This window comes from Bos javanicus, chromosome 29 (assembly GCF_032452875.1).
Source record: "Bos javanicus breed banteng chromosome 29, ARS-OSU_banteng_1.0, whole genome shotgun sequence".
Taxonomy (NCBI): Eukaryota; Metazoa; Chordata; class Mammalia; order Artiodactyla; family Bovidae; genus Bos; species Bos javanicus.
Window position 1 is genome coordinate 10709581 of NC_083896.1, and position 16245 is coordinate 10725825.

The 16245-nt window shown below is 36.8% G+C and overlaps 1 protein-coding gene across 6 annotated transcripts in view; it reads left to right on the forward strand.

Moving 5' to 3' along the window:
* The window catches only part of DLG2 (discs large MAGUK scaffold protein 2), a 2330119-nt gene that overhangs the window by 578061 nt on the left and 1735813 nt on the right, over window positions 1-16245 (forward strand). The window lies entirely within an intron of this gene.

A 16245-nucleotide genomic window follows, 5' to 3' on the forward strand; every position in this document is an offset into this window, starting at 1 on the left:
ATATACTGCTAAGCGGATTCTGCCTAAAGCCCCTTCCCTGTGGTAAATACACAGCTCTCAGTAAATGGTTTCTTTTTTAACATAGAAGGGATTGGGTTACACTTTTGTAAATTCCCTTTGAGATCCTGTGAACTGAAGCTGTCAAACTTTCAAGACACAGAAAGAGGGGTTATGGGCGCTAATGAGATGGAGAAAGCAGAGGAGCTGTGGGAGATGAGTTCTAGGGTGGAAGTCTGGCTCTTCCACCAGACCTGAGCCTCAGGGAAGCCAAACGGCAGGTCTGGTTTGAGACCAAACTTCTTCTGCTATCATTTGCTTCATGTAGGGACATATTTTCCAGTGACATATTGGAGCCTTTCTCTGCCAACTAGCGATAATGATATTTAAAATCCTGCTGAGAAGAACGGATATCTCTAAGAGAAGTGGTCCTTTTCTTCCAAAAAGTTTTGCCTTCTGGAATTGTTAAAAAAGAATTATCACATTTCATCTTCCCTTTTGAAAAATTGAGACTACATATAGCACCTAAGTTCAGACATTTTGAACTTTAAAAGTAGACAATATTTTTGCACTTTTAGTGTGTGTTTAAAATTTTGTTTTTATTATGTTGTTTTACTTTTGAAATTCAGCTTAATTATTTTCAAGCAGGTGTGATAAGTGATTAAACTGATATGTATACAGTACAGAAATTATTTTGATTTTGTTGATTTTGTTGTCACATTAGCTTTCGTGCAACCCCTTTAAAAAAAATAATGCTATAACAAAATAATGAAAATTAGGAAAGTAGAAGGTAAGTATTGCTTATATTTCACTACTGTAACAGTAAAGTTATTTTCACTTTTGTGTATCCCCATCTGTTGCTCTCTGAAGGGAGCCAATAAATGGCATTCCTCTTCTCTGCCTGGGCTTTGAATAATTGAAGAAATAAAACAAAAGAGTGGCAGATGGAGCCAAAATATTACCTTTATTACTGATTAAGCCCAGGTTGGAACATGGAGCTTACCGTAAGAGCCAGCTGGGTCTCTCACTAAACCTTGCAATTATGCAGACTCCTTCCTCATGCTATCTTCTCCCCAGTTACAACCAGTCATGGACAATAACCTATCTCAACAGTGATGAAGATTGTACCCTTGGGGAGAAGATGCTCTCTATGGCCCACTTGCTCCCAAGAGGAAGAAGGGTGCCCGTGGGCTAAACATGCCTAGTTTACTTTTTGCCAAAACTGACGGGTGAGTCATCCTTCTTCCTCATTTAGGGTGGGGTGAACTAATGGGCGGAGAAAGGCCAGGACTTACATCAACTGGGATCTGAACACAGGAAGAAAAATACTATGTGGGAAAGAAGTCATCTTCCATTTGGTTAAGCTTTAACTGTTAAAAGAATAAAACTGTTATAAACATCTTCATGAAAATAGTGTCAATTACAAATCTGCACTCGCCATCTACCTCTGCAAGGATTAAATAATGTCCTGCTCTAGCTGCAGACCTTCAGTACCCGCTGAAAGGAGTTCAGGGTGGAGGGCAGAAATGAGGCAGAAATTAGGGTTAGGGCTAGGGTTTCCCCTGCACTTGGGGAAAAACTGACAGGTCAGGTCTTCAGATAGTCAGATATTTTCAGGTGTTGATTTTATGAGCCCAGATAGCTATCTGAGCTGCTGTCTCCCAGGCTGCCATCCTCATTTTGCCCCAAATAAAACTTGCAATTCTCACGTTGTACATTTTATTTAAATTGACAATAGTAGTCTATGGGTTTTAGATTATGTTTTTAGAGAGATCTGAGAAAGCAGATTTCTGAATTATGGATTTTTTGGTTCCTTGGAAAATATTTAGAAATTGCTTTTCTTGTGGGTTACACCATTTACCTTGCCGTCAAATTCCTGGTTCCTAGAGAAGAATCGTGTTATTATATTTCCAGTAAACTGGGCTTCTATAAACTATAAACCAGTGACGGTTGTATTAGAGTTGTGATTGTGTCCAGTGTAACCACTCATGAATAATTAATTAATGAGAATTCTCTCCTAGTACTCTGGAGGTTACAGAAGAAGGTTGAGACAAGAACCCTGACCCCAGGGAGTTTTCAGTTTAATCAGAGGAATAAATATAATACTTAGGAAACTAGGGGCAATTATTATTGTGAAACTGAGTTATATATACCAGCTAGTCTTAAGACAGCATTTATAAGCAAAACACACTCACAAGAGAGTACATTATCAAGATAATTTAAATCCTCTTAATTTATAAGAACATCTATCCTCTAGGCATGTATAGTCTAGAGGAGGAGACACAAAAGTTAACAGGCATTTATGACATAATATGATAAGGAATAATCACAGATGTTGAAGGAGCACAGCATGAGAGGCATCTAACACATTCTTGGTGTGGAAGGGGCAGCTTTGTAGCAGAGAGTACATCTAATGGAAACTTAAAGTGAAAGAAAAGTAAGAGTTACCCACTTAAACAAGAGGAGGGGAGCAGAGTGGCAGTGTGCGTATAGAAGTCCAGAGGAGAAAGGGCCGGGGGCATTTAGGAACTTGCAGTTAGTTTAGAATAGTTTCTAGTACAATGCCTGGAATATGATCAGTGTTCATTCAAAATATTCTGACTATATAACTGATTTATATACCAATGAGAATGTATGATTAGGTTGTGAGGAACTGATAGGAGGATGAAGACAAGATTGGAGCATAGTATTTGGGAAATTGAATATTCATTTTCATTTTGTATTAAACCAATACTTTACATGTGATTTTTCCATTAAATAGAGCTTTTAAAAGTAGATTTTAACATTTATTTTAAAGTATTTCATGAAAAGCCACTTAATTATGTTATTTTGAATATTTTTTTTTCCCATTTGTAAGGAATTGTAAAGGCTCGAGTATTGTTTGTTCTGCTAAAGGTCTACACACTAGAAATCAGAGAACCGAACATCTAAATTACAGCATTTTGTGTGCCTATATATCATTATGTGCTGTGTGTGCTCAGTCGCTCCAAGTCTTTGCGACCCCATGGACTGTAGCCCACCAGGCTCCTCTGTCCATATGATTTTCCAGGCAAGAATGCTGGAGCAGGTTTTCATTTCCTTCTCCAGGGGATCTTCCTGGTTCAGGGATCGAACCCTCAACTCCTGCACTGGCAGGAGGATTCTTTACCACAAGTGTCACCTGGGAAGCCCATATAGTTCATTATATTCTATTTTACTGTGGTCTTCTTGTGTTACACATTTACAACGATGCTTACTTTGTCAATTTTATTTATGCCAATAGGTTAAACCAGTGTGACAGTAATCATTTGTTGAAGTTTTCCCATCTATTTTATTAGTCATTTAAACAACATATATTTATCAAGCACCTACTATGTGTGACTCTATATAAGACACTGTGGGGAATACAAGTAAGCTCAGTATAACATGTACAAGATTCTAGAATAAATCACACATGTTTTAGTTAGTAATTAGAGTTCTGAACTCTCTCTTGAGTAAATAATGTTAAAGACCAAAAGAGAAAGGAAGGAAGGAGAAAGAGGTGTTAGGGACAGGTGGAGAGAGAAACAGAGAAAGTTACTTATAACAGGATTGTGTATAGTGTTCTAAAATTGTGAATAGCCTTAATGTACAAGAAGAAGCTAATGATTAAACTAGAGAAATCTGTTAGTATAGGAATGAAATATAACTTTCATATTATATTTATATAATATTTATATTTACTTTCGTATTATAACAACATATTATATTATGTTCTATAATAAATAGAAAAAGGCTTATCATGTAATGTCAAGTTTTAAAAAGAAAAATATAAAATTATATGTTTTATATGGTTCGAGTTATTTTTCAGAGAAGTTCTATTTATAGAAAACAGAAAATGTACTAAATACTAAGAATGGTTGCAAAAAATGTGATTTTGCTTTGAGATCGGATTGGTTATTTTCCTTCTTTGTTTTCTAAAATATCTTCAATAGATGCCACAGTATTATTTGAACTTTGTATATTTTTTAATTGACTTTAAATCTGTCTTTAAACTAGCAATCTATTTGGGATGATAAAACATTTACATATATGCAGGTAATTATGCAGTGCATGATAGATTTCTGATGAATATGATCAATCCGTTTTTGCTTACTTCCTACCATATTAAAAAATGAGTAACAGTAAGTATAACTTACAAGTACCCAACATAAACCAACCACTCTTCTTTGAGTTTCATATACTTTATTTAATGTCTTGTCAGTTCCTCTAGTATTCAGTTCAGTTCAGTCGCTCAGTCGTGTCCGACTCTTTGCGACCCCATGAATCGCAGCACGCCATGCCTCCCTGTCCATCACCATCTCCTGGAGTTCACTCAAACTCACATCCATCGAGTCGGTGATGCCATCCAGCCATCTCATCCTCTGTTGCCCCCTTTTCCTCCTGCCCCCAATCCCTCCCAGCGTCAGAGTCTTTTCCAATGAGTCGACTCTTCGCATGAGGTGGCCAAAGTACTGGAGTTTCATCTTTAGCATCATTCCTTCCAAAGAAATCCCAGGGCTGATCTTCTTTAGAATGGACTGGTTGGATCTCCTTGCAGTCCAAGGAACTTTCAAGACTTAGACTAAGTCATTTTTCAGAGAGCAAAGCCCTGCTTTTTCAATTACCAGCTACATGACCTTAAGTAGATCACCTAACCCATTTAAAGTTTTAGTTTCTATTAAAATTAGACTGTTGTGATTCAGGTAACCTTTGTTACACATTTAATATAATGCCTAGTGCAAAGTGAGTTTTGAATACCTATTAGAAACTTGTAAAACAACAAAGTTTGAAGTTCCCAGGGCTAGGTTCTATTTTCTCTTTTCAAGCTATGTCTTCTCTAGGAAATCACATTTATTTTCATGGCCTGAAATATTACTAATGTACCAAACAAGTATATCTAGCTATAGATATATACATTTTTTGAGCTTTAAACCCATTTATCCAGTGATGTACTTGATATCACACCTTGTAGGCTCAAACTCAACATGTTTCCAACTGATTTTTTAATCTGATTCTTTGCCAGTGAGGTTTGTTCTTCCTTCCGTCATCCCAGGGATAGTAACTGGTTCCTTGATTTACTCAGTTGCTGATATCAGAAACTTCGGGTCTTTTCTTTTTTCTCTTCCTCACTCCATGTAATCATTAAATGCTGTTGACTCCATATATAAATGTCCAACTGCACCCATTATTTTTATTCCAACTTAATTGTCACCACTCTATTGCAAATCAGCCTCATCTTTCACTGAGGTCGCTTATCTCTGAATCTAACTTTTTATTTCATGTATTATTCTCTAAATACAGTTCCTCTGTGGAGGCCCAGAGTGTTCTTTTAAAATGCAAAGCTGATTATGTCACTCCGCTGCTTAAAAATCTCTTTTGCCTTGTTTAATCCTCACATCTCCATGAAATTGACACGCCTTTTCTGTATTTTATGAAGAGTGAAATAAGCCTGAGAGTCAAAGTGCTATGCTTAGTGTGTTGCATTAGTGACAGTGCATCCGATAGGCTGACCGAGCAGAAACTCGGAAATATAAATTCTAGCAATGAAGAGGCACTTATTTCCATAGTAAGTATCTTTTTCTCAAAGGAGTCTGGCTCTTTCTACATTTTATATCTCCGCTACTATACCACTGTTAAACAAATAAAAGCTATTTAAGTCCTCTGAGTTCTGCATAAAGATATATTTAATTTTAACAAGATCATATTAATTCAGTTCAGTTCAGTCATGTCTGACTCTTTGTAACCCCATGGACTGCAGCACACCAGGCTTCCCTGTCCATCACCAACTCCTGGAGCTTGCTCAAACTCATGTCCATCAAGAAGGTGATGCCATCCAACCATCTCATCCTCTGTCGTCCCCTTCGCCTCCTGCCTTCAGTCTTTCCCAGCATCAGGGTCTTTTCCAGTGAGTCAGTTCTTCGCATCAGGTGGCCAAATCATTGGAGTTTCAGCTTCAGCATCAGTCCTTGCAGTGAATATTCAGGACATTAGTGGTGGTGGTTTAGTAGCTAAGTCATGTCCAACTCTTGTGACCCCATGGACTGTAGCCTGCCAGGCTCCTCTGTCCATAGGCTTCTTCAGGCAAGAATACTGGAGTGGGTTGCCATTTCCTTCTTCAGGGGATCTTCCCACCCAGGAATCGAACTCAGCTCTCCTATATTGCAGGGATATTCTTTACCGACTGAGCTACAAAGGAAGCACTCAGGACATTAGAAGTAATTTTAAAATTCTAGGTAAAATGAAAATAAAAATAAAATTAGGGACATAGAATTACCTTGAAAAAGAGATACTCCCTAAAAATGTATGCCATGAAGCCAAGAGGAAATATAATGATAGTTAAGAACCCAAGCCAATCTGCCTATTACTCGCTGCAAAATTGTGAGCCAATTTTAAAAATCTCTTTCTCTCAGTTCCCTTATCTATGAAATAGGGATAATAGTGTTTCCTAATTAATTGCCCTAACTAAATTTCAGGCACTGTACTTAGAACCTTATATAATCCTCTTAGTGAGTTTGTATGCTGGAGGGAAAGATGAAATAGAGATTGAAAAATGAGGATTAGAGAAACAAACATATTTAAAGTGTTTAAAATAGTTCTGGCACTAGTACTTTTATACTGTCTGAGAGACAGGCTGTAAATTTGTTTCTAAACAGGTCCCAGTTACGAGATTGATAGTGTGCATACGTAGTAAGTTTCTGAAAGTTGACAGGGCAGAGCAATAGCTGCACAGTGTGTTGTGTGAGCCTGTGTGTCAGTTGCTACTCATCTTATGAGAGATTCCTCTAGAGAAAGCATCACTCTCTGGTCACCCTCTGAAATGTTCCTTTGGCAAGGTCGTAGCATTGCTGAGATACCGTTGTGCCATGAGTAGATATCCTGGCTTGAACCACATGTAGTGAGATGTGACTTGTACTTCTGTCTCGCACTGAGAATAGCATGATATTACCTGGTGTAGTGGGCAATGAAATAGGTATTTGTGTTATGTTTGAACCATGTATTATTGTTTGTACTTTTTTGTTGTACTTTGACTTGAATATATGCAGGAAGTGGTTAAAAAGTGTATTAATATTGATATCTTTAGGAAAATTCAACAATTCTTTTCATCCTTAGTAGATTCCAAAGGGAAAATTCTATCCAGTAATTTTTTGAGGATTAGTCTCTCATAGAGTTAGAATGTATAATTTTTTCCAAGTAAGTGGTCTGTGGAGCTGTCTCAGAAGCTGAAAATGGAATGAGATTTCAAAATAAGAAGTGTTATAGAGCATATATTGGATTGGGGATATACAACAGGATTTTGCTCTAGAACACTGATTCACCTGCTTTCCCCCTGTCCTGTCCCCTTCTTAAGGTGATCTCATCATCTTCCAGAGGGAATTCAGAGAGGCATAACTCTTGTTCTTTGAACTTCTAAGTACTGCCAAGGTGAATTAGACAACACCTATGAGTACTCTTGCCTGGAAAATCCCATGGACGGAGGAGCCTGGTAGACTCCATGGGGTCACGAAGACTTACTGAGAGACTTCACTTTCACTTTTCACTTTCACGCATTGGAGAAAGAAATGGCAACCCACTCTAGTGTTCTTGCCTGGAGAATCCCAGGGACTGCGGAGCCTGGTGGGCTGCCGTCTGTGGGATTGCGCAGAGTTGGGCACGACTGAAGTGACTTAGCAGCAGCAGCAGCATGAGAATTTATTCATTCAACCAACCTTCACTGAATGCCTACTGGTTTCCAGGCATTGTGATAAATACTGGAGATTCAAGGTCAAATAAGAAGTGTTACATACCCTCAGGGAACTTGCAATATATTTATAAAATGAGTTAAGGTGATTAAGAAAACCCAAATTGTTGCATTTTTTCCATTTTCCAGCATTCTTCCATGTAACATCTGTTTCTTATGCTAATTTAAACATCATCATCACCACTATGGTTAACACTAATTGAGTACTTACTGTGTTGCAGATTTCATGCTTGGAGCGCTATTATATACAATATGTTATTTAATCTTCATAATAACTCCATGAAGTAGGTGCTATTAATATCCATATAGAGGAGGAAAGCAGGCTCAGAACTGAGAAGGAATTAAAGCCCAAGATCTTGTTCATAATAACAGTGCTACATTGCTTCGTATTTAGATATTATAAGTAAAGAACTATTTCATTATTTGGTTGGTGCTGATTAATTGCCTGAATTAGATATCAGGTATATCAGGTGAATTCTGGGAAATGGCAGACTTTCCCAGAATTGAGGGAATCTTGACATTTGAGTGGAACTTGTTTAGAAATGAAGATAGGTCTTTGACGGTATTTCATAAATGCCTCTGAAGTCTGATAGAGAAAGAATTACTGGGGAGAAAATCCCCAGGCTGAGACCTCTTGCTGTGAATAAACCTAAACTTGACAGCAAACAAGGAGAGAGCAAAAATTCCAACATTTGGGGGCAAGCAATGCACAACTATTAGTAGAACGTGAAATGATTACTTAATTTAAAATCATTCTACAAGTGATTTTTAAAAGAGGGCAAAAATTTACAAAAGAGAGAAAAGAATTATGTAAATATATATCTAGCCTTATTTTTACAGTGATATTATGGAATTAACAAGTATTAATTGTCAAATTCCACACAATTCCCAGGTGTCCCAGGGGGCACTGTGCAGAGTAAATACTGTTTTTTTGTATCATTGGAAAGTTCTTATGTTTTAACCTAAAGGATACACTGGATATTAGTTTGGTTTTCTAACCATATGGCAAATGTCTAATTTAATTGGACTTTGTCCAGCTAAGTTCCACAACCTTCATTCAACCTGAAACTTACAGAGTAGTAACATCTACTTTATGGAAACTTTTAACATAGTTCTTTTGCTAGTTGTTTTCTCTAAATTTTTTACCTCACTGACACCTTCCTTTTGAGATATTAAAAAAGTATTTTAAATTAAATAAAACAACACTTAAAAGTAACAGTGTTCCCAAGCAATAATTTGTTGAGTTCTTATGTAAGGTGGATATAGTGGCTCTAGATAATGCATAATACAATCAGGAATGTCATACAGAAAAAGACACAGGTGGGTATGAACACTGATACTTTCTTCTGCTTTAACATCTCCGTACCTCAGTTAACGTCATCTGTCTATGTAATCTAGCAATACTTCTCTCACAAGGTTATTATGAGGCTTAAATGAAATTATCTGAATGAATGCATGTACATAATTCAGAAAAAAACAAGTAGTAACTACTATTTATAATAAATATACTATCTTTCTGTTAAAATGTGGTTGTGTTTCTTCTATAACAAAAATTGTGACTTGGTGATTTCACATAAAAGTGATTTCACATATCTCAAGGATCTTCAAAAAGACAAGATCCATTATTTCTCTAGCTCTCTGAAGGATCAGTAGATATCACTTTTCCTTTTTGCATGAAAAAGTAATCTTTTACTCTTCTGAAGGATGTGGCTGATAGTTATCCCAGTTTCCCAGGCTATTCGAAGTATGAAATGAATCATGATGTCTGAAATCATCATATCCCATGAACATTCTTGTCCTTGATTTGCTTCTTTGTCATAACATACAGACTTTACACAGAAAATACTTACCTGCTTTGACATGATTTTTCATTGACAAGTAAGGAATCCAGATTCCTCTTTGGAGGGATTTAATTTGGAGCCTAGCAATTTTGTTCCATGTATGTTTGTTGACTGAGGATCGGTTTGACTCATTAACTAGATTATATCTAAAATACCATATACCCAGACTTGACCCATATTATTTTTTGACATTTTCAGATCTATTATGTATTCAGACAGAAATATACAGTCTATATTAACAAACAAGGTTAATATGTCTTTACTTATTTTAGAAACTCCTTTCCCTCACCAGTAAATTTAGGTTAATTTTAAGATTCTCATATATTTTAACTGGGTTAAAGTTATTTTTCCAAGCTGCTATGATCAGGAATTAATAAATGCCAAAAATATCACATTTTAATTTTTTGTCTAAAGGGTGGGTTTACATTTTAAGATACCGCCCAGATTAGTTTTTCCTGGATGCATTGTTCAAACAATATTTGTAATAAGAAGACCCAGTGCTCACAAAACTGTGCTGTCATTGCATTCTCCTGAGATTATATCCATATAGATGAATCTTTTTCTGAAGCAATGACAAAGAACTGATGAGGTTCACCCCATTAACTTTACGTCAAGCATCAGACCCTTAATTAATACCTACAAAAGTTTGAGCTAAGCATGTTAACCCCCAATTTATAGAAAAGGAAACCGACTGTCAGAAGGTAAAACTTTTGCTGGTGGTCAGATAAGCGATGAGCCAGTACTCGAATTCAGATTTGCCTAACTACAAAGCCTATTCACTTTCTACCATACCAGAATTCTAGAGACCTAGCAAAGTGACATTTTGGGTTGTATAATTCCTTATCCAATGAATTTAGGACAGCAAAGACCAGGAACTTATAGCATGCTAAAACTATGCTCAGGTAGGTTGGTTGATAGTAACAGATGTCATTTATCCTAACTGTAAAGGGCTGCTAAGCACTTCAGAGGAGCAGGCAAGCGTGAACCACTCTGCCTTCAGTCTTTCAGTTATTAGGAAACCAAGTGTTAAAAATAAAATAGCAGAAATAAAAATTAAGGTAACAATCCCATGTATCATCATGTCAAAAAGAATGAAATAACTAGGAATAAACCTACCTAAGGTTTTGAAGATGACACAAAAAGATGGAAAGATAGACTATGTTCTTGTATGGAAATCATCAATGTTGTTAAAGTGACCATACTACCCAAGGCAATCCATAGATTTAAGTGCAATTGCTATCAAATTACCAGTGACATTTTTCACAGACCTAGAAGGAAAAGTTTCAAACTTTGTGTGGAAAGACAAAAGACCCCAAATAGCAAAAACAATCTTGAGAAAGGAGAATGGAGCTAGAAGAGTCGTGCTCCCTGACTACAAACCACACTACAAAACTACAGTCAGCAAACAGTATGATGCTGGCACAAAAACGGACATTTAGATCAAAGGAACAGAATAGAAAGCCAAGGAATAAACACACACACTTACGGTCAGTTAATCTATGACAAAGGCAAGAATATACAGTGGGGAAAAAAGATACTCACTCTCTTTAATAACTGGTGCTGTGAAAAGCTGCATGTGAATGAATGAAATTAGAACATTCTCTTATACCATATACAAAAATAAACTCAAAATGGATTAAAGATGTGAAGGTGAGACCAGAAAACTACCAGAGGAGAACAAGGGTAGAACACTCACTGACATAAATTGTAGCAATATTTTTTTTTCTTTGGCTCTATCTCCTTGAGTAATGGAAATAAAATTGAGCAAATGGGACTGAGTCACACATAAATCTTTTCACAGTAAAGAGAACCATAAATAAAATGAAAAGACAACCAATAGATTGGGAGAAAATATTTTCAAATGATGCCACCAACAAGAAATTAATTTTCAAAATATACAAACAGCTCATACAGCTTAATAGCAAACCAAACAAAATAAGCAAAAAAAAAAGAAGATCTAAATAGACATTTCTCCAAAGAAAGCATACAGATAGCCAATAGGCACATGAAAAGATGTTCAATATTGCTAATTATTACAGAAATGCAGATTGAAACTACAATGAAGTAACACCTCATGCCAGTCAGAATTGATATCACTGAAAAGTCTACAAACAATAAATGTTGCATAGGGTGTGGAGAAAAAGGAACCCTTTGTACACTGTTCGTACAGTGTAAAACTGTAAATCAGGGCAGCTACTATGGAGAACAGTATGAAGGATCCTTAAAAAACTAAAACTAGAGTTGCTGTATGCTCCTGCAACCCCACTCCTGGGCATATATCTGGACAAAACTCGTAATTCAAAAAAATGCACATACCCCAGTGTCCACATCGGCTCTATTTACAATAGCCAAGACATTTTAACAACCTAAATGTCCATCAAATCAATGTCCATCAACAGATGAATGGAGATATACATACATATATATATATATATATATATATATATATATATATATGCTGGGAGGGATTGGGGGCAAGAGGAGAAGGGGACGACAGTGGATGAGATGGCTGGATGGCATCACTGACTCGATGGACATGAGTCTGAGTGAACTCTGGGAGTTGGTGATGGACAGGGAGGCCTGGCATGCTGCAATTCATGGGGTTGCAAAGAGTTGGACACGACTGAGCGACTGATCTGATCTGATACATACACATATATGTATATATAATATACACGTATGCACAGTGAAATATTACTCAGCCATAATAAAAGAAAGAAATAATGCCATTTATAGCAACACTGGATGGACCTGGAGATTGTCATATTAAGTGCAGTAAATCATACAGAAAACGGCAAGTATCAAATAACTAGAAAATGACAGAGATAATATTTAAACCTGTGTTCTAATCATCAACTTTTTATTTCAAAACCTTCTTTATTCTCAAAAAGACTTAAAAAGCTCAAGTAGAGTAAAGAAATTTACTTTAAGATTATTCTACACATTTGGAAGCCAAATATGCATAAGAGGTGGATAGCTTAGCAAAATTCAAGACAACACTGTTAGCTTAATCAAAGCTATTGAGTTGACAGCTGCCTCATCAAGCCCAATTAAAAAATTTTTATGATAATGACCATTTTGGAGTTTGCAGATCCTGATCAATTTTTAGGGTCAATTTACACAGATAATGTTTGAGTGAGCTGGTTTGTTGGTGTTGTCTGTAAAAAAATAGTGCTATTTAACACAGTTGTAGGAGGCTTCCTTAGTGGATAAGACAGTAAAGAATCTGCCTGCAATGCAGGAGACCTGAGTTCAATCACTGGGTTGGGAAGACTCCTGGAAAAGGGAATGGCAACCCATTCCAAGTAGTCTTGCCTGGAGAATTCCATGGGCAGAGGAGCCTGGTGGGCTACATTCCATGGGGTCACAGAGCTGGACATGACTGAGTGACTAACACTTTTCAAAAAAGTTGTAGATGGAGCTCAGCTTGGAGATCTGTGATGACCTAGAAGGGGGCATGGAGGGAGGTAGAGGGGAGGCTCAAGAGGGAGGGGATATATGAGTATATATAGCTGATTCACTTTCTTGTACAGCAAAAATGAACTCAACATTGTAAAACAATTATACTCCATTAAAATAAGTAAGTAAATAAATAAAGGGGTTAGTTTTTGGCTTCCCATCAACACCTTCTACTTGCTGATTCTGAAAGTATTTGTAAGATTCCAACCAGATCTAAGGAAATCCATTTATCTCTGAGGTTAGCCAAGTATTCTAAACAGGTAGGGCAAAAGATTACGTGGCTGACTGCTATTAGCTAAACCGTCAGACAAAACCACAGGGCCAGGATTAGAGGAAGAGGCAGACATGTCCCTAAAGCAGCTTCTGTATTTTGTGAGAGACAGAAAGGAAAATACCATATCGATAGAGAGACTTGTTTTTATTTTTCTAGTGGCTGTCTCATTGAAACTGAGAGTTTTTTGGCTTGAGGCCTAGAAGTTTACTTTAAAGTAAATACAGATGCCCTAATATATGTAGAATTCCAATGATTAAAAAAAAAAAAAACATGGATAGCACAGGGAAATAAATGGATAATGGAGATAAGAAGTTCTTATTAAAGTTACTGCAAGGGGTATTTCTTCTTTAGTTGGGAAGTAGAAGTACATTGATGACCTCTAAAGGCAGAAACTTGACCATGAATTAGCTGTGAAATTAAAGCCTCAGGAAAGGGGAGTCACAAGATGTAGATTATGAGGAGGCTTAGAAAAGGCAAGAACATATTCCTTTTGCAATTTTAACTTCTCCCTGGACATTGCTCCAGTCCGTTTTCAGAACCAGACTCTGAGACCTTCCTGAAGAGCCATTCTCCCTTCTTCAGAATGAACTTGTTAGGAATTCTGCCAGCCCTCACCTTCTTTCTGCTTTCAAAATATCTCTTCCTGCCTTGACTTCTTTGTTTAAAATACTCTAGGTATTTCATCTTGGCTTACCTTTCTCATTTACCAATTTACCATCAGATTATTCAGTATCATGCTTCATACTGTTTACCTTGGGACCTGAAAACTCAAAGAGTATTTTGCTTCTGCATCTTTAGTTCTGTGCCTGAACCTGAGGACATCTGCTACTCTCCAGGACAAAATTAGCTGGACCCAAGGGCTTTCTCCTGTGCCTAGAGATGGAAACAATAAACCTCCAAAGTCCTTCACGTCAATTAAACTAAAATCTGTGAAGAGTAAAACCTCTGATAAAATGAGAATTAAAGTTTCTTACCACGGTAAAATATGTTTGATTAAAAAAAAAATCTTTTACTTGTCTACTGATAAAGAAAAAAATAGAAAGATTCTTACATTCCAGTCAAATAATACATCACCTAAGCTTCAAATATTCATTAAGTATTGCTCTTTCTCTTTCATTCTTATTTGCCATATATTTATCCTTTAAGTAAAATATTTCAAATGGTTTTCCCTTAGACATTTAGAAACTGAAGCTCAGAGGAGATGAAATGATTCTTCCAAGGTCAAGCAGTTATGAGTCTGTGTGGAGTTCACTGGAGGACTTTCTTACTCTACTATGACTCCCTAAAAGGCTGAGTCTCCAGTTGCCACAGGATTTGAGCACTGTAACAACGAAAATCAGGCTTCCCTGGTGGCTCAGTGGTAAAGAGTCCACCTGCAGTGCAGGAGAATCAGGAGATGGAGGTTTGATCCCTGGGTCAGAAAGATCCCCTGGAGAAGTAAATGGCAATCCACTCCAGTATTCTTGCCTGGAAAATCCCATGGACAGAGGAGCCTGGTGGGCTACAGTTCATGGGGTCGTAAGAGTAGGACACAACTTAGCAAGTAAACCACCATCGAACCACAAAATCAAGCAATGATGTTGTCAATTGGTAGAGGTGATCTCAGTTTTATAAAATTATTTTCTACTCTTTAACTTTTCCCCAGTGCTGGAATGAATTTTTTTTCCTAGGATATACTGTTTGAAACGTAATAAGGAGCACATAGCAGCTTGTATTTCCTGGGGGATGTCTCTGACTAAGGAGAATCAGAGTCTTCAAGTGAAATCTTTTAATGAGAAACTTGCCTCCCTCCATTGAAAATACTAAAATTTAACAGACCTGGATTTCTTTGCAGTAATGAAATAGATAACCTCAATTGTTTATTTTATAATTTTCTTCACAACCCAGTTAGTGTTTATCTGCTGGGAGATTTGTACACTGAAACACACATAAATAGTATTGTTTTTGTTGCTTTTGCATTTTGCAAGATCAAGCATGATTTGCTTTCCATTTGGCATGCAATGTATGAAATTCAGAAAGCTTTCTTTTCTCAGTTATTAGCATATTTGATAGGGCATGTGATGCCAGATGCTCTTAAGGCATTAGAGATGGCCTTGTGAGGAAATTGATCCTGAGTAGGCTGTTGAGGCATCACCCACCACTCTCTGAATTAAAAGTAAGCAGGGGTTGCCTCCTTCTGACTGTTTCACTGTGTGGTCTTCATCCAGTTTTTTCTTTTATCTTTGCTGTTTCTAAACTTATTTTTAAGGTACACATCCATGTAGGTGGTTAACATTAGAAATAAAGTGAAAGTCACTCAGTCGTGTCCGACTCTTTGCGACCCCATGGACTATACAGTCCATGGAATTCTCCAGGCTAGAATACTGGAGAGGGTAGCCTTCCCTTCTCCAGGGGATATTCCCAACCCAGGGATTGAACCCAGGTCTCTCACATTGCAGGCAGATTCTTTACCAGCTGAGCCACAAGGGAAGGCCAAAATTAGAAATGGTGGAGTATAATTTCTTTTAATCACTTAAATGGATAGCTAATAATATTGCCTCTGATGAAATGAATATTATAATTTCATGCCTCTTAGATAAAATATGTTTGAAGTTCTGAATAGTCTTGCTTTTAGTTATTTAATGATAAAGAACAAAGTAGAAAGATTGTAATACTCTAATGAAATAATATATAACCTGAGCATCAAGCAGAAAATCATTGAGAATCGCTTTAAGATTATGTTATTATTTGGCAAATATTCATCTTTCAAATTAGAGATTTCAAGTGGTTTTCTTTTTTTAGAATTCATTATTTGAAAGATACAATGTTGGTTTTGTGAAAATTATGTATAATGCTTCTCTCTACATAGTTAAGGAAAACACTCAACAAACTGCATAAAACATGGCAGGGAAACAAATAGAAAATGTTTGGGTGAAAATGAATGATGAACGGAAAAG